The 17,918-nt window shown below is 61.7% G+C and overlaps 1 pseudogene; it reads left to right on the top strand.

Moving 5' to 3' along the window:
* The first annotated feature begins 564 nt into the window (after positions 1-564).
* LOC140472688 (purine nucleoside phosphorylase-like) overlaps positions 565-17,918 on the top strand; it is an 81,544-nt pseudogene continuing 64,190 nt past the window's right edge.

The following is a 17,918-nucleotide window of genomic DNA, read 5'->3' on the forward strand; positions in this document are numbered from 1 at the left end:
CCCTCGCCGATCCCGGGTTAGTGCGGATCTCTCTCGCCGATCCCGGGTTAGTGCGGATCCCCCTCGCCGATCCCGGGTTAGTGCGGATCTCCCTCGCCGATCCCGGGTTAGTGCGGATCCCCCTCACCGATCCCGGGTTAGTGCGGATCTCCCTCACCGATCCGGGTTAGTGCGGATCTCCCTCGCCGATCCCGGGTTAGTGCGGATCCCCCCTCTCCGATCCCGGATTAGTGCGGATCTCCCTCACCGATCCCGGTTTAGTGCCGATCTCCCTCACCGATCCCGGGTTAGTGCGGATCTCCCTCACCGATCCCGGGTTAGTGCGGATCTCCCTCACCGATCCCGGGTTTAGTGCGGATCTCCCTCACCGATCCCGGGTTAGTGCGGATCTCCCTCACCGAATCCCGGGGTCGTGCCCAGGGTTGACCCTGACGAGTGAGTGGATCCCTTTGGGTGATGCTGGGCTGGGGATTGGCCGTGGGTGGTGGGCGGGGCTTCCATTGTCGATGTCACCGTGGGTTGGGGGAACCACGCTCCCAAGCAGCCAATCAGAGCGTGGGATACCAGTGACATAGTGAACGGGGAAATCTCGACAGAGGGATCACTTCGACACACACTCCCAGAGAGACAGATCTCTCCCTCTCTCACTCCCCCCGAGACTGAAAGAGATGCCTGCTATGGACAACGTGAAGGGGTAAGTGAAAGGGGATGGAGAGGGGGAAGAGAGGAGGATGGAGAGAGAGGGATGGAGAGCAACTTGGAGGGGGAGAGAGAGAGGGATGGAGAGATGGATAGAGGGAGAGACAGAGAGGGGGAGAGATATATATGGGGGGAAAGAGACAGATGTAGGGATAGAGATAAATGGCTGGGAGAGAGAAAGAGGGATAGAGAGGTAGAGAGATACAGAGAGAGAATGACAGAGTTCAGACGGAGAGCGATAGAGAGACAGAGAGGGCAACAGACAGAGATAGAGAGAGCCCTAGAGAGAGAGAGACAGACGGAGAGAGAGAGAGAGAGAGAGAGAGAGAGAGCAAGAAAAACAGACACAAAGAGAAAGAGAGAGAGAGCGAGAGACACAGGGAGAGACATTGTGAATAGTTAAGGAAGGGGACAAAGAGAGAGGGGGGAGGGAGAGAGAGAGAGAGAGAGAGAGAGATGTGGTGCGGGAGGAAAGGAGCCTGGGAGAGAACCCGGGCATGGGGTAGTATACGGACCGGGATCAGCCTGTGTAATTCTGTTGGGATGCTGTGAAAACAGAATTCTGCGTGTCTGCCTGTCTATCAGCAGGGCCACGTGGAGAGACACTGAGCTGCAAACCACAAACACTGCTTCCTGGTCTCCCTGCCTTCACCTCAGCCCCCGTAACCATTTCCTTTCAATGGCTCTCGGAGGGCAGGCTTTCTATTCAAGCATCACGTACATAACTCCGCAAATGTGTCACTCAGCAAGGACTTCACCACACACACACCTCACCCACGCCCAACCCCAGATATCTGTACACTGACTGGTGTCTCTCAGTCCCCGCTCTCTCTCTCAGGGAGATATCTGTACACTGACTGGTGTCTCTCAGTCCCCTCTCTCTCAGGGAGATATCTGTACACTGACTGGTGTCTCTCAGTCCCCTCTCTCTCTCAGGGAGATATCTGTACACTGACTGGTGTCTCTCAGTCCCCTCTCTCTCAGGGAGATATCTGTACACTGACTGGTATCTCCAGTCCCCTCTCTCTCACGGAGATATCACGTACACTGACTGGTGTCTCTCAGTCCCCCCTCTCTCTCAGGGAGATATCTGTACACTGACTGGTGTCTCTCAGTCCCCCCTCTCTCTCTCAGGGAGATATCTGTACACTGACTGGTGTCTCTCAGTCCCCTCTCTCTCAGGGAGATATCTGTACACTAACTGGTGTCCTCTCAGTCCTCTCTCTCTCAGGGAGATATCTGTACACTGACTGGTATCTCCCAGTCCCCTCTCTCTCTCAGGGAGATATCCGTACACTGACTGGTGTCTCTCAGTCCCCCTCTCTCTCAGGGAGATATCTGTACACTGACTGGTGTCTCTCAGTCCCCTCTCTCTCAGGGAGATATCTGTACACTGACTGGTGTCTCTCAGTCCCCCCTCTCTCTCTCAGGGAGATATCTGTACACTGACTGGTATCTCCCAGTCCCCTCTCTCTCAGGGAGATATCCGTACACTGACTGGTGTCCTGTCAGTCCCCTCTCTCTCAGGGAGATATCTGTACACTAACTGGTGTCTCTCAGTCCTCTCTCTCTCTCAGGGAGATATCTGTACACTGACTGGTATCTCCCAGTCCCCTCTCTCTCAGGGAGATATCCGTACACTGACTGGTGTCTCTCAGTCCCCCCTCTCTCAGGGAGATATCCGTACACTGACTGGTGTCTCTCAGTCCCCCCTCTCTCTCAGGAGATATCCGTACACTGACTGGTGTCTCTCAGTCCCCCCTCTCTCTCAGGGAGATATCTGTACACTGACTGGTGTCTCTCAGTCCCCTCTCTCTCAGGGAGATATCTGTACACTGACTGGGTGTCTCTCAGTCCCCCCCCTCTCTCTCTCTCAGGGAGATATCTGTACACTGACTGGTATCTCCCAGTCCCCTCTCTCTCAGGGAGATATCCGTACACTGACTGGTGTCTCTCAGTCCCCTCTCTCTCAGGGAGATATCTGTACACTGACTGGTATCTCCCAGTCCCCTCTCTCTCAGGGAGATATCCGTACACTGACTGGTGTCTCTCAGTCCCCCCTCTCTCTCAGGGAGATATCTGTACACTGACTAGTGTCTCTCAGTCCCCTCTCTCTCAGGGAGATATCTGTACACTGACTGGTGTCTCTCAGTCCCCCCTCTCTCTCTCAGGGAGATATCTGTACACTGACTGGTATCTCCCAGTCCCCTCTCTCTCAGGGAGATATCCGTACACTGACTGGTGTCTCTCAGTCCCCCCTCTCTCTCAGGGAGATATCTGTACACTGACTGGTGTCTCTCAGTCCCCCCTCTCTCTCTCAGGGAGATATCTGTACACTGACTGGTGTCTCTCAGGCCCCTCTCTCTCTCTCTCAGGGAGATATCTGTACACTGACTGGTGTCTCTCAGTCCCCCCTCTCTCTCTCAGGGAGATATCTGTACACTGACTGGTGTCTCTCAGTCCCCCCTCTCTCTCAGGGAGATATCTGTACACTGACTGGTGTCTCTCAGTCCCCTCTCTCTCAGGGTGATATCTGTATATTGACTGGTGTCTCTCAGTCCCCTCTCTCTCTCAGGGAGATATCTGTACACTGACTGGTGTCTCTCAGTGCCCCCTCTCTCTCTCAGGGAGATATCTGTACACTGACTGGTGTCTCTCAGTCCCCTCTCTCTCTCAGGGAGATATCTGTACACTGACTGGTGTCTCTCAGTCCCCCCTCTCTCTCTCAGGGAGATATCTGTACACTGACTGGTGTCTCTCAATCCCCTCTCTCTCTCAGGGAGATATCTGTACACTGACTGGTGTCTCTCAGTCCCCTCTCTCTCTCTCAGGGAGATATCTGTACACTGACTGGTGTCTCTCAGTGCCCCCTCTCTCTCTCAGGGAGATATCTGTACACTTACTGGTGTCTCTCAGTCCCCTCTCTCTCTCTCAGGGAGATATCTGTACACTGACTGGTGTCTCTCAGGCCCCTCTCTCAGGGAGATATCTGTACACTGACTGGTGTCTCTCAGTCCCCTCTCTCTCTCAGGGAGATATCTGTACACTGACTGGTGTCTGTCAGTCCCCTCTCTCTCAGGGAGATATCTGTACACTGACTGGTATCTCCCAGTCCCCTCTCTCTCAGGGAGATATCTGTACACTGACTGGTGTCTCTCAGTCCCCCCTCTCTCTCAGGGAGATATCTGTACACTGACTGGTGTCTCTCAGTCCCCTCTCTCTCAGGGAGATATCTGTACACTGACTGGTGTCTCTCTGTCCTCTCTCTCTCAGGGAGATATCTGTACACTGACTGGTGTCTCTCAGTCCCCTCTCTCTCTCAGGGAGATATCTGTACACTGACTGGTGTCTCTCAGTCCCCTCTCTCTCTCAGGGAGATAGCTGTAGATGGAGTAGATTATGAGCACGTGTAATTGTCTCTCTCTCTCTCTATTTGACAGGTATTCTTATGACCAGTACAAGACAACAGCCGATTGGTTGCTCGCACGGACAAATCAGAGACCTACTGTTGCTATAATCTGTGGGTCCGGATTAGGGGGGTCTCGCTGATTCCCTGAAGGATCCTGTCTGTTTCAAGTACACCGATATTCCCAACTTTCCTCACAGCACAGGTAAGGCAACTCCCACATCCAATGGACCCCAAAACCCTTCCCCATTCCCTCCCGCTCTGCACTGTCCCCAAGGACCCCAAACCCCTTCCCCATTCCCTCCCGCTCTGCACCGTCCCCCATGGACCCCAAACCCCTTCCCCGTTCCCTCCTGCTCTACACCGTCCCCATGGACCCCAAACCCCTTCCCCGTTCCCTCCCTCTCTACACCGTCCCCGATGGACCCCAAACCCCTTCCCCATTCACTCCCGCTCTACACCGTCCCCCATGGACCCCAAACCCCTTCCCCGTTCCCTCCCTCTCTACACCGTCCCCAATGGACCCCAAACCCCTTCCCCGTTCCCTCCTGCTCTACACCGTCCCCCATGGACCCCAAACCCCTTCCCCGTTCCCTCCCACTCTACACCGTCCCCAATGGACCCCAAACCCCTTCCCCGTTCCCTCCCTCTCTACACCGTCCCCCATGGACCCCAAACCCCTTCCCCGTTCCCTCCCTCTCTACACCGTCCCCAATGGACCCCAAACCCCTTCCCCGTTCCCTCCTGCTCTACACCGTCCCCAATGGACCCCAAACCCCTTCCCCGTTCCCTCCCGCTCTACACCGTCCCCATGGACCCCAAACCCCTTCCCGTTCCCTCCCTCTCTACACCGTCCCCCATGGACCCCAAACCCCTTCCCCGTTCCCTCCCGCTCTACACCGTCCCCCATGGACCCCAAACCCCTTCCCCGTTCCCTCCCTCTCTACACCGTCCCCATGGACCCCAAACCCCTTCCCCGTTCCCTCCCTCTCTACACCGTCCCCATGGACCCCAAACCCCTTCCCCGTTCCCTCCTGCCCTACACCGTCCCCCATGGACCCCAAACCCCTTCCCCGTTCCCTCCCCCTCTACACCGTCCCCATGGACCCCAAACCCCTTCCCCGTTCCCTCCTGCTCTACACCGTCCCCCATGGACCCCAAACCCCTTCCCCGTCCCCTCCCCCTCTACACCGTCCCCCATGGACCCCAAACCCCTTCCCCGTTCCCTCCCTCTCTACACCGTCCCCCCCATGGACCCCAAACCCCTTCCCCATTCCCTCCCGCTCTACACCGTCCCCAATGGACCCCAAACCCCTTCCCCGTTCCCTCCCTCTCTACACTGTCCCAATGGACCCCAAACCCCTTCCCCGTTCCCTCCGTCTCTACACTGTCCCAATGGACCCCAAACCCCTTCCCCGTTCCCTCCCGCTCTACACCGTCCCCCATGGACCCCAAACCCCTTCCCCGTTCCCTCCCTCTCTACACCGTCCCCAATGGACCCCAAACCCCTTCCCCGTTCCTTCCCGCTCTACACCGTCCCCCATGGACCCCAAACCCCTTCCCCGTTCCCTCCCTCTCTACACCGTCCCCCATGGACCCCAAACCTCTTCCCCGTTCCCTCCCTCTCTACACCGTCCCCCATGGACCCCAAACCCCTTCCCCGTTCCCTCCCTCTCTACACCATCCCCCGATGGACCCCAAACCCCTTCCCCGTTCCCTCCCTCTCTACACCGTCCCCCATGGACCCCAAACCCCTTCCCCGTTCCCTCCCTCTCTACACCGTCCCCGATGGACCCCAAACCCCTTCCCCGTCCCCTCCCTCTCTACACCGTCCCCCATGGACCCCAAACCCCTTCCCCGTTCCCTCCCTCTCTACACCGTCCCAATGGACCCCAAACCCCTTCCCCGTTCCCTCCCGCTCTACACCGTCCCCCATGGACCCCAAACCCCTTCCCCGTTCCCTCCCGCTCTACACCGTCCCCCATGGACCCCAAACCCCTTCCCCGTTCCCTCCCTCTCTACACTGTCCCAATGGACCCCAAACCCCTTCCCCGTTCCCTCCCGCTCTACACCGTCCCCAATGGACCCCAAACCCCTTCCCCGTTCCCTCCCTCTCTACACCGTCCCCCATGGACCCCAAACCCCTTCCCCGTTCCCTCCCTCTCTACACCGTCCCCATGGACCCCAAACCCCTTCCCCGTTCCCTCCCACTCTACACCGCCCCATGGACCCCAAACCCCTTCCCCGTTCCCTCCTGCTCTACACCGTCCCCGATGGACCCCAAACCCCTTCCCCGTTCCCTCCCTCTCTACACCGTCCCCCATGGACCCCAAACCCCTTCCCCGTTCCCTCCCCCTCTACACCGTCCCCCATGGACCCCAAACCCCTTCCCCGTTCCCTCCCTCTCTACACCGTCCCCCATGGACCCCAAACCTCTTCCCCGTTCCCTCCCGCTCTACACCGTCCCCCACGGACCCCAAACCCCTTCCCCGTTCCCTCCCCCTCTACACCGTCCCCCATGGACCCCAAACCCCTTCCCCGTTCCCTCCCTCTCTACACCGTCCCCCATGGACCCCAAACCTCTTCCCCGTTCCCTCCCGCTCTACACCGTCCCCCACGGACCCCAAACCCCTTCCCCGTTCCCTCCCCCTCTACACCGTCCCCCATGGACCCCAAACCCCTTCCCCGTCCCCTCCCGCTCTACACCGTCCCCGATGGACCCCAAACCCCTTCCCCGTTCCTTCCCGCTCTACACCGTCCCCCATGGACCCCAAACCCCTTCCCCGTCCCCTCCCGCTCTACACCGTCCCCCATGGACCCCAAACCCCTTCCCCGTTCCCTCCCTCTCTACACCGTCCCCATGGACCCCAAACCCCTTCCCCATTCCCTCCCTCTCTACACCGTCCCCATGGACCCCAAACCCCTTCCCCGTTCCCTCCCTCTCTACACCGTCCCCCATGGACCCCAAACCCCTTCCCCGTTCCCTCCTGCTCTACACCGTCCCCCATGGACCCCAAACCCCTTCCCCGTTCCCTCCCTCTCTACACCGTCCCCGATGGACCCCAAACCCCTTCCCCGTTCCCTCCTGCTCTACACCGTCCCCGATGGACCCCAAACCCCTTCCCCGTTCCCTCCCTCTCTACACCGTCCCCGATGGACCCCAAACCCCTTCCCCGTTCCCTCCTGCTCTACACCGTCCCCATGGACCCCAAACCCCTTCCCCGTTCCCTCCCGCTCTACACCGTCCCCAATGGGACCCCAAACCCCTTCCCCGTTCCCTCCTGCTCTACACCGTCCCCGATGGACCCCAAACCCCTTCCCCGTTCCCTCCTGCTCTACACCGTCCCCGATGGACCCCAAACCCCTTCCCCGTTCCCTCCCTCTCTACACCGTCCCCCATGGACCCCAAACCCCTTCCCCGTTCCCTCCCTCTCTACACCGTCCCCCACGGACCCCAAACCCCTTCCCCATTCCCTCCCGCTCTACACCGTCCCCATGGACCCCAAACCCCTTCCCCGGTCCCTCCCTCTCTACACCGTCCCAATGGACCCTAAACCCCTTCCCCGGTCCCTCCCGCTCTACACCGTCCCCCATGGACCCCAAACCCCTTCCCCGTTCCCTCCCGGTCTACACCGTCCCCCATGGACCCCAAACCCCTTCCCCGTTCCTTCCCGCTCTACAACCGTCCCCCATGGACCCCAAACCCCTTCCCCGTTCCCTCCCGCTCTACACCGTTCCAGTGGACCCCAAACCCCTTCCCCGTTCCCTCCCACTCTACACCGTCCCAATGGACCCCAAACCCCTTCCCCGTTCCCTCCCAATCTACACTGTCCCGATGGACCCCATACCCCTTCCCCGTTCCCTCCTGCTCTACACCGTCCCCCATGGACCCCAAACCCCTTCCTATTCCCTCCCTCTCTGCACCGTCCCGATGGACCCCAAACTCCTTCCCCGTTCCCTCCCTCTCTACACCGTCCCCCATGGACCCCAAACCCCTTCCCCGTTCCCTCCCTCTCTACACCGTCCCCCATGGACCCCAAACCCCTTCCCCGTTCCCTCCCGCTCTACACCGTCCCCCATGGACCCCAAACCCCTTCCCCGTTCCCTCCCACTCTACACCGTCCCAATGGACCCCAAACCCCTTCCCCGTTCCCTCCTGCTCTACACTGTCCCGATGGACCCCATACCCCTTCCCCGTTCCCTCCTGCTCTACACCGTCCCCCATGGACCCCAAACCCCTTCCTATTCCCTCCCTCTCTGCACCGTCCCGATGGACCCCAAACTCCTTCCCCGTTCCCTCCTGCTCTACACCGTCCCGATGGACCCCAAACCCCTTCCTATTCCCTCCCTCTCTGCACCGTCCCGATGGACCCCAAACCCCTTCCCCGTTCCTTCCCGCTCTACACCGTCCCCCATGGACCCCAAACCCCTTCCCCGTCCCCTCCCGCTCTACACCGTCCCCCATGGACCCCAAACCCCTTCCCCGTTCCCTCCCTCTCTACACCGTCCCCATGGACCCCAAACCCCTTCCCCATTCCCTCCCTCTCTACACCGTCCCCATGGACCCCAAACCCCTTCCCCGTTCCCTCCCTCTCTACACCGTCCCCCATGGACCCCAAACCCCTTCCCCGTTCCCTCCTGCTCTACACCGTCCCCCATGGACCCCAAACCCCTTCCCCGTTCCCTCCCTCTCTACACCGTCCCCGATGGACCCCAAACCCCTTCCCCGTTCCCTCCTGCTCTACACCGTCCCCGATGGACCCCAAACCCCTTCCCCGTTCCCTCCTGCTCTACACCGTCCCCAATGGGACCCCAAACCCCTTCCCCGTTCCCTCCTGCTCTACACCGTCCCCGATGGACCCCAAACCCCTTCCCCGTTCCCTCCTGCTCTACACCGTCCCCGATGGACCCCAAACCCCTTCCCCGTTCCCTCCCTCTCTACACCGTCCCCCATGGACCCCAAACCCCTTCCCCGTTCCCTCCCTCTCTACACCGTCCCCCACGGACCCCAAACCCCTTCCCCATTCCCTCCCGCTCTACACCGTCCCCATGGACCCCAAACCCCTTCCCCGGTCCCTCCCTCTCTACACCGTCCCAATGGACCCTAAACCCCTTCCCCGGTCCCTCCCGCTCTACACCGTCCCCCATGGACCCCAAACCCCTTCCCCGTTCCCTCCCGGTCTACACCGTCCCCCATGGACCCCAAACCCCTTCCCCGTTCCTTCCCGCTCTACACCGTCCCCCATGGACCCCAAACCCCTTCCCCGTTCCCTCCCGCTCTACACCGTTCCAGTGGACCCCAAACCCCTTCCCCGTTCCCTCCCACTCTACACCGTCCCAATGGACCCCAAACCCCTTCCCCGTTCCCTCCCAATCTACACTGTCCCGATGGACCCCATACCCCTTCCCCGTTCCCTCCTGCTCTACACCGTCCCCCATGGACCCCAAACCCCTTCCTATTCCCTCCCTCTCTGCACCGTCCCGATGGACCCCAAACTCCTTCCCCGTTCCCTCCCTCTCTACACCGTCCCCCATGGACCCCAAACCCCTTCCCCGTTCCCTCCCTCTCTACACCGTCCCCCATGGACCCCAAACCCCTTCCCCGTTCCCTCCCGCTCTACACCGTCCCCCATGGACCCCAAACCCCTTCCCCGTTCCCTCCCACTCTACACCGTCCCAATGGACCCCAAACCCCTTCCCCGTTCCCTCCCGCTCTACACCGTCCCCCATGGACCCCATACCCCTTCCCCGTTCCCTCCTGCTCTACACCGTCCCCCATGGACCCCAAACCCCTTCCTATTCCCTCCCTCTCTGCACCGTCCCGATGGACCCCAAACTCCTTCCCCGTTCCCTCCTGCTCTACACCGTCCCGATGGACCCCAAACCCCTTCCTATTCCCTCCCTCTCTACACCGTCCCCCATGGACCCCAAACCCCTTCCCCGTTCCCTCCCTCTCTACACCGTCCCCCACGGACCCCAAACCCCTTCCCCGTCCCCTCCCGCTCTACACCGTCCCCATGGACCCCAAACCCCTTCCCCGTTCCCTCCTGCTCTACACCGTCCCGATGGACCCCAAACCCCTTCCTATTCCCTCCCTCTCTGCACCGTCCCCATGGATTCGATCCCGGTTCCCCATTCTTCTGCCTCCTCGCGGTTCCTAGTGCCCACGGCTGGTGGGTAGTGATCTAGTTGTGATCTGTTGCAGTGGTGGGACACGCAGGGCGCTTGGTTTTCGGATCGCTGAGCGGGACGTCCTGCGTCTGTATGCAGGGACGATGCCATCTCTATGAAGGGCACCCTGTCTGGAAGGTAATGAGAGGGGGCAGTGAGGGAGGGGGCAGTGCGGGAGGGGGCAGTGAGGGAGGGGGCAGTGCGGGAGGGGGCAGTGCGGGAGGGGTCAGTGAGGGAAGGGGCAGTGAGGGAGGGGGACAGTGAGGGAGGGGGACAGTGAGGGAGGGGGGCAGTGAGGGAGGGGGCAGTGCGGGAGGGGGCAGTGCGGGAGGGGGACAGTGAGGGAGGGGGACAGTGAGGGAGGGGGACAGTGAGGGAGGGGGACAGTGAGGGAGGGGTCAGTGAGGGAGGGGTCAGTGAGGGTGGGGTCAGTGAGGGAGGGGACAGTGAGGGTGGGGACAGTGAGGGAGGGGGGAGTGAGGGAGGGGGCAGTGAGGGTCAGTGAGGGAGGGGGGAGTGAGGGAGGGGGACAGTGAGGGCGGGGTCAGTGAGGGAGGGGGCAGTGAGGGTCAGTGAGGGAGGGGGGAGTGAGGGAGGGGGACAGTGAGGGCGGGGTCAGTGAGGGAGGGGGGAGTGAGGGAGGGGGACAGTGAGGGAGAGGTCAGTGAGGGAGGGGGCAGTGCGGGAGGGGGCAGTGAGGGAGGGGTCAGTGAGGGAGGGGTCAGTGAGGGAGGGGGACAGTGAGGGAGAGGTCAGTGAGGGAGGGGGCAGTGCGGGAGGGGGCAGTGAGGGAGGGGTCAGTGAGGGAGGGGTCAGTGAGGGAGGGGTCAGTGAGGGAGGGGTCAGTGAGGGAGGGGGACAGTGAGGGAGGGGGGCAGTGAGGGTAAGTGAGGGAGGGGACAGTGAGGGAGGGGACAGTGAGGGAGGGGACAGTGAGGGAGGGGACAGTGAGGGAGGGGTCAGTGAGGGAGGGGGCAGAGCGGGAGGGGGCAGTGAGGGAGGGGTCAGTGAGGGAGGGGTCAGTGAGGGAGGGGTCAGTGCGGGAGGGGTCAGTGAGGGTGGGGATAGTGAGGGAGGGGGCAGTGAGGGAGGGGGCAGTGAGGGAGGGGGACAGTGAGGGAGAGGTCAGTGAGGGAGGGGGGCAGTGAGGGAGGGGTCAGTGAGGGAGGGGGGCAGTGAGGGAGGGGTCAGTGAGGGAGGGGGGCAGTGAGGGAGGGGTCAGTGAGGGAGGGGTCAGTGAGGGAGGGGACAGTGAGGGAGAGGTCAGTGAGGGAGGGGGGCAGTGAGGGAGGGGTCAGTGAGGGAGGGGTCAGTGAGGGAGGGGGCAGTGGGGGAGGGGTCAGTGAGGGAGAGGTCAGTGAGGGAGGGGTCAGTGAGGGAGGGGTCAGTGAGGGAGAGGTCAGTGAGGGAGGGGTCAGTGAGGGAGAGGTCAGTGAGGGAGGGGACGGTGAGGGAGGGGTCAGTGAGGGAGGGGACAGTGAGGGAGGGGGCAGTGAGGGAGGGGTCAGTGAGGGAGAGGTCAGTGAGGGAGGGGTCAGTGAGGGAGAGGTCAGTGAGGGAGGGGACAGTGAGGGAGGGGGACAGTGAGGGAGGGGGGCAGTGAGGGAGGGGTCAGTGAGGGAGGGGGGCAGTGAGGGAGGGGACAGTGAGGGAGGGGACAGTGAGGGAGGGGTCAGTGAGGGAGGGGACGGTGAGGGAGGGGTCAGTGAGGGTGGGGACAGTGAGGGAGGGGGCAGTGAGGGAGGGGTCAGTGAGGGAGAGGTCAGTGAGGGAGGGGGGAGTGAGGGAGGGGGCAGTGCGGGAGGGGTCAGTGAGGGAGGGGTCAGTGAGGGAGGGGACAGTGAGGGTGGGGACAGTGAGGGAGGGGGCAGTGAGGGAGGGGGCAGTGAGGGAGGGGACAGTGAGGGAGGGGTCAGTGAGGGAGGGGTCAGTGAGGGAGAGGTCAGTGAGGGAGGGGGCAGTGAGGGAGGGGGCAGTGAGGGAGGGGACAGTGAGGGAGGGGTCAGTGAGGGAGAGGTCAGTGAGGGAGGGGACAGTGAGGGAGGGGGACAGTGAGGGAGGGTGCAGTGAGGGAGGGGACAGTGAGGGAGGGGACAGTGAGGGAGGGGGGAGTGAGGGAGAGGTCAGTGAGGGAGGGGGGAGTGAGGGAGGGGGCAGTGCGGGAGGGGTCAGTGAGGGAGGGGACAGTGAGGGTGGGGACAGTGAGGGAGGGGGCAGTGAGGGAGGGGGACAGTGAGGGAGGGGTCAGTGAGGGAGGGGGCAGTGAGGGAGGGGTCAGTGAGGGAGGGGGGAGTGAGGGTCAGTGAGGGAGGGGGGAGTGCGGGAGGGGTCAGTGAGGGTGGGGACAGTGACGGAGGGGGCAGTGAGGGAGGGGGCAGTGAGGGAGGGGGCAGTGGGGGAGGGGTCAGTGAGGGAGGGGGGAGTGAGGGAGGGGGACAGTGAGGGAGGGGTCAGTGAGGGAGGGGGCAGTGAGGGAGGGGGCAGTGAGGGTCAGTGAGGGAGGGGACAGTGAGGGAGGGGACAGTGAGGGAGGGGACAGTGAGGGAGGGGACAGTGAGGGAGAGGTCAGTGTGGGAGGGGACAGTGAGGGAGGGGACAGTGAGGGAGGGGACAGTGAGGGAGGGGTCAGTGAGGGAGGGGTCAGTGAGGGAGGGGGCAGTGGGGGAGGGGCAGTGAGGGAGGGGTCAGTGAGGGGGGGGGCGGTGAGGGAGAGGTCAGTGTGGGAGGGGTCAGTGAGGGAGGGGGACAGTGAGGGAGGGGCCAGTGAGGGAGGGGCCAGTGAGGGAGGGGCCAGTGAGGGATGGGTCAGTGAGGGAGGGGACAGTGAGGGAGAGGTCAGTGAGGGAGGGGGCAGAGAGGGAGGGGGCAGAGAGGGAGGGGGCAGAGAGGGAGGGGTCGGTGAGGGAGAGTCTGACTGAGGGATCTGTCTGGGAGAGACTGACTGAGGGATCCGTCTGGGAGAGACTGACTGAGGGATCCGTCTGGGAGAGACTGACTGAGGGATCCATCTGGGAGAGACTGAGTGAGGGATCCATCTGGGAGACTGACTGAGGGATCTGTCTGGGAGAGACTGACTGAGGGATCCGTCTGGGAGAGACTGACTGAGGGATCCGTCTGGGAGAGACTGACTGAGGGATCCGTCTGGGAGAGACTGAGTGAGGGATCCATCTGGGAGACTGACTGAGGGATCTGTCTGGGAGAGACTGACTGAGGGATCCGTCTGGGAGAGACTGACTGAGGGATCCGTCTGGGACAGTCTGACTGAGGGATCTGCCTGGGAGAGACTGACTGAGGGATCCGTCTGGGAGAGTCTGACTGAGGGATCTGCCTGGGAGAGACTGACTGAGGGATCCGTCTGGGAGAGACTGACTGAGGGATCCGTCTCGGAGAGACTGACTGAGGGATCCGTCTCGGAGAGACTGACTGAGGGATCCGTCTGGGAGAGACTGACTGAAGGATCCGTCTGGGAGACTGACTGAGGGATCCGTCTGGGAGAGTCTGATTCAGGGATCCGTCTCGGAGAGACTGACTGAGGGATCCGTCTGGGAGAGACTGACTGAGGGATCCGTCTGGGAGAGTCTGACTGAGGGATCCGTCTGGGAGAGACTGACTGAGGGATCCGTTTGGGAGAGACTGACTGAGGGATCCGTCTGGGAGAGTCTGATTCAGGGATCCGTCTCGGAGAGACTGACTGAGAGATCCTGGGAGAGACAGACTGAGGGAACCATCTGGGAGAGACTGACTGAGGGATCTGTCTGGGAGAGACTGACTGAGGGATCCGTCTGGGAGAGACTGACTTAGGGATCCGTCTGGGAGAGACTGACTGAGGGATCCGTCTGGGAGAGACAGACTGAGGGAACCGTCTCGGAGAGACTGACTGAGGGATCCGTCTGGGAGAGACTGACTGAGGGATCCGTCTGGGAGACTGACTGAGGGATCTGCCTGGGAGAGACAGACTGAGGGAACCGTCTCGGAGAGACTGACTGAGGGATCCGTCTGGGAGAGACTGACTGAGGGATCTGCCTGGGAGAGACTGACTGAGGGATCCGTCTCGGAGAGACTGACTGAGGCATCTGTCTGGGAGAGACTGACTGAGGGATCCGTTTGGGAGAGACTGACTGAGGGATCCGTCTGGGAGAGTCTGACTGAGGGATTTGTCTGGGAGAGTCTGACTGAGGGATCCGTCTGGGAGAGACTGACTGAGGGATCCGTCTGGGAGAGACTGACCGAGGGATCCGTCTGGGAGACTGACTGAGCGATCCGTCTGGGAGAGACTGACTGAGGGATCCGTCTGGGAGAGACTGACTGAGGGATCCGCCTGGGAGAGACTGAGTGAGGGATCCGTCTGGGAGAGACTGACTGAGGGATCTGTCTGGGAGAGACTGACTCAGGGATCCGTCTGGGAGAGACTGACTGAGGGATCCGTCTGGGAGAGTCTGACTGAGGGATCTGCCTGGGAGAGACTGACTGAGGGATCCGTCTGGGAGAGACTGACTGAGGGATCCGTCTCGGAGAGACTGACTGAGGGATTCGTCTGGGAGAGACTGACTGAGGGATCCGTCTGGGAGAGACTGACTGAGGGATCCGTTTGGGAGAGACTGACTGAGGGATCCATCTGGGAGAGTCTGATTCAGGGATCCGTCTGGGAGAGACTGACTGAGGGATCTGTCTGGGAGAGACTGACTGAGGGATCCTGGGAGAGACTGACTGAGGGATCCGTCTGGGAGAGACTGACTGAGGGATCCGTCTGGGAGAGACTGACTGAGGGATCCGTTTGGGAGAGACTGACTGAGGGATCCATCTGGGAGAGTCTGATTCAGGGATCCGTCTGGGAGAGACTGACTGAGGAATCTGCCTGGTTTTCCAGGCTCTCTGGGTGGGTTTCTGGTCTGTCCCTGATCCAGATGACGTTCTCTTTCCCAGATGACGTTCCCAATCCGTGTTTTCCGCCTCATGGGGGTGGAGACCCTGATCGTCACCAACGCAGCGGGTGGTCTCCATCCAGACTACAAGGTCGGAGACATCATGTTGATCAAGGATCACATCAACCTGCCTGGATTGGCTGGGATCAATCCACTGGTGGGACCCAACGATGAGAGGTCAGGATCTCCCGGAGGTCAGGGGTCAGGGGTCAGCCTGGGGAGAGGGAGACGGGTAATGTGCACGGTGCTCCGAGTGTGGGTCTGACCCAGGGGGAGAGGGAGACAGGAACTGTGCACGGTGCTCCGAGTGTGGGTCTGACCCAGGGGGATAGGGAGACGGGAACTGTGCACGGTGCTCCGAGTGTGGGTCTGACCCAGGGGGATAGGGAGACGGGAACTGTGCACGGTGCTCCGAGTGTGGGTCTGACCGAGGGGGAGAGGGAGACGGGTAATGTGCACGGTGCTCCGAGTGTGGGTCTGACCCAGGGATATGGAGACGGGAACTGTGCACGGTGCTCCGAGTGTGGGTCTGACCCAGGGATAGGGAGACGGGAACTGTGCACGGTGCTCCGAGTGTGGGTCTGACCGAGGGATAGGGAGACGGGAACTGTGCACGGTGCTGCGAGTGTGGGTCTGACCCAGGGGGAGAGGGAGACAGGAACTGTGCACGGTGCTCCGAGTGTGGGTCTGACCGAGGGATAGGGAGACAGTAACTGTGCACGGTGCTCCGAGTGTGGGTCTGACCCAGGGGGATAGGGAGATGGGAACTGTGCACGGTGCTCCGAGTGTGGGTCTGACCGAGGGGGATAGGGAGACAGGAACTGTGCACGGTGCTCCGAGTGTGGGTCTGACCCAGGGGGATAGGGAGATGGGAACTGTGCACGGTGCTCAGGGTGTGGGTCTGACCGAAGGATAGGGAGACAGGAACTGTGCACGGTGCTCCGAGTGTGTGTCTGACCGAGGGATAGGGAGACAGGAACTGTGCACGGTGCTCCGAGTGTGGGTCTGACCCAGGGGGATAGGGAGATGGGAACTGTGCACGGTGCTCAGGGTGTGGGTCTGACCGAAGGATAGGGAGACAGGAACTGTGCACGGTGCTCCGAGTGTGGGTCTGACCGAGGGATACGGAGATGGGAACTGTGCACGGTGCTCCGAGTGTGGGTCTGACCGAAGGATAGGGAGACAGGAACTGTGCACGGTGCTCCGAGTGTGTGTCTGACCGAGGGATAGGGAGACAGGAACTGTGCACGGTGCTCCGAGTGTGGGTCTGACCGAGGGATACGGAGATGGGAACTGTGCACGGTGCTCCGAGTGTGGGTCTGACCTTTCCCGGTTCCTGTGTAGGTTCGGAGAGCGATTCCCGTGTATGTCCGATGCCTATGACAGGGCACTGAGGCGAATAGCGAGCGAGGTAGCCAAGGACCTGGGTTACGGTGCCATCCTGCAGGAGGGAGTGTACTGCACTGTTGGGGGACCCTCATACGAGACCATCGCAGAGTGTCGCATGCTGCGAATCATCGGAGCGGACGCAGTCGGTGAGTCCCGAACCTGTGTAGATGGAGCTTTACTCGGGATTTAACCTGGTGCAGTCATTGTATCTGTGATGGGGGGGGGCGGGCGGGTGCAGTGCCCCCCCGTGTATCTCACTCCCCTCTCACCGTGCCCCACCGTGTATCTCACTCCCCACTCACCGTGCCCCCCCCGTGTATCTCACTCCCCTCTCACCGTGCCCCCCCGTGTATCTCACTCCCCACTCACCGTGCCCCCCCGTGTATCTCACTCCCCCCTCACCGTGCCCCCCCCTTGTATCTCACTCCCCACTCGCCGTGCCCTCCCGTGTATCTCACTCCCCTCTCACCGTGACCCCCCCATGTATCTCACTCCCCTCTCACTGTGCCCCCTCCCGTGTATCTCACTCCCCTCTCACCGTGCCCCCCCGTGTATCTCACTCCCCACTCCCCGTGCCCCCCCGTGTATCTCACTCCCCACTCACCGTGCCCCCCCGTGTATCTCACTCCCCTCTCACCGTGCCCCCCCCGTGTATCTCACTCCCCTCTCACCGTGCCCCCCCCGTGTATCTCACTCCCCCCTCGCCGTGCCCCCCCGTGTATCTCACTCCCCTCTCACTGTGCCCCCCCGTGTATCTCACTCCCCTCTCACTGTGCCCCCCCGTGTATCTCACTCCCCACTCCCCGTGCCCCCCCCGTGTATCTCACTCCCCTCTCACCGTGCCCCCCCGTGTATCTCACTCCCCTCTCACCGTGCCCCCCCCATGTATCTCACTCCCCACTCACCGTGCCCCACCGTGTATCTCACTCCCCACTCACCGTGCCCCCCCCGTGTATCTCACTCCCCTCTCACCGTGCCCCCCCGTGTATCTCACTCCCCACTCACCGTGCCCCCCCGTGTATCTCACTCCCCCCTCACCGTGCCCCCCCCTTGTATCTCACTCCCCACTCGCCGTGCCCTCCCGTGTATCTCACTCCCCTCTCACCGTGACCCCCCCATGTATCTCACTCCCCTCTCACTGTGCCCCCTCCCGTGTATCTCACTCCCCTCTCACCGTGCCCCCCCGTGTATCTCACTCCCCACTCACTGTGCCCCCCCGTGTATCTCACTCCCCACTCACCGTGCCCCCTCCCGTGTATCTCACTCCCCTCTCACTGTGCCCCCCCGTGTGTCTCACTCCCCTCTCACCGTGCCCCCCCCGTGTATCTCAC

The sequence above is a fragment of the Chiloscyllium punctatum genome, unplaced genomic scaffold (assembly GCF_047496795.1).
Source record: "Chiloscyllium punctatum isolate Juve2018m unplaced genomic scaffold, sChiPun1.3 scaffold_417, whole genome shotgun sequence".
NCBI classification, from domain to species: Eukaryota; Metazoa; Chordata; class Chondrichthyes; order Orectolobiformes; family Hemiscylliidae; genus Chiloscyllium; species Chiloscyllium punctatum.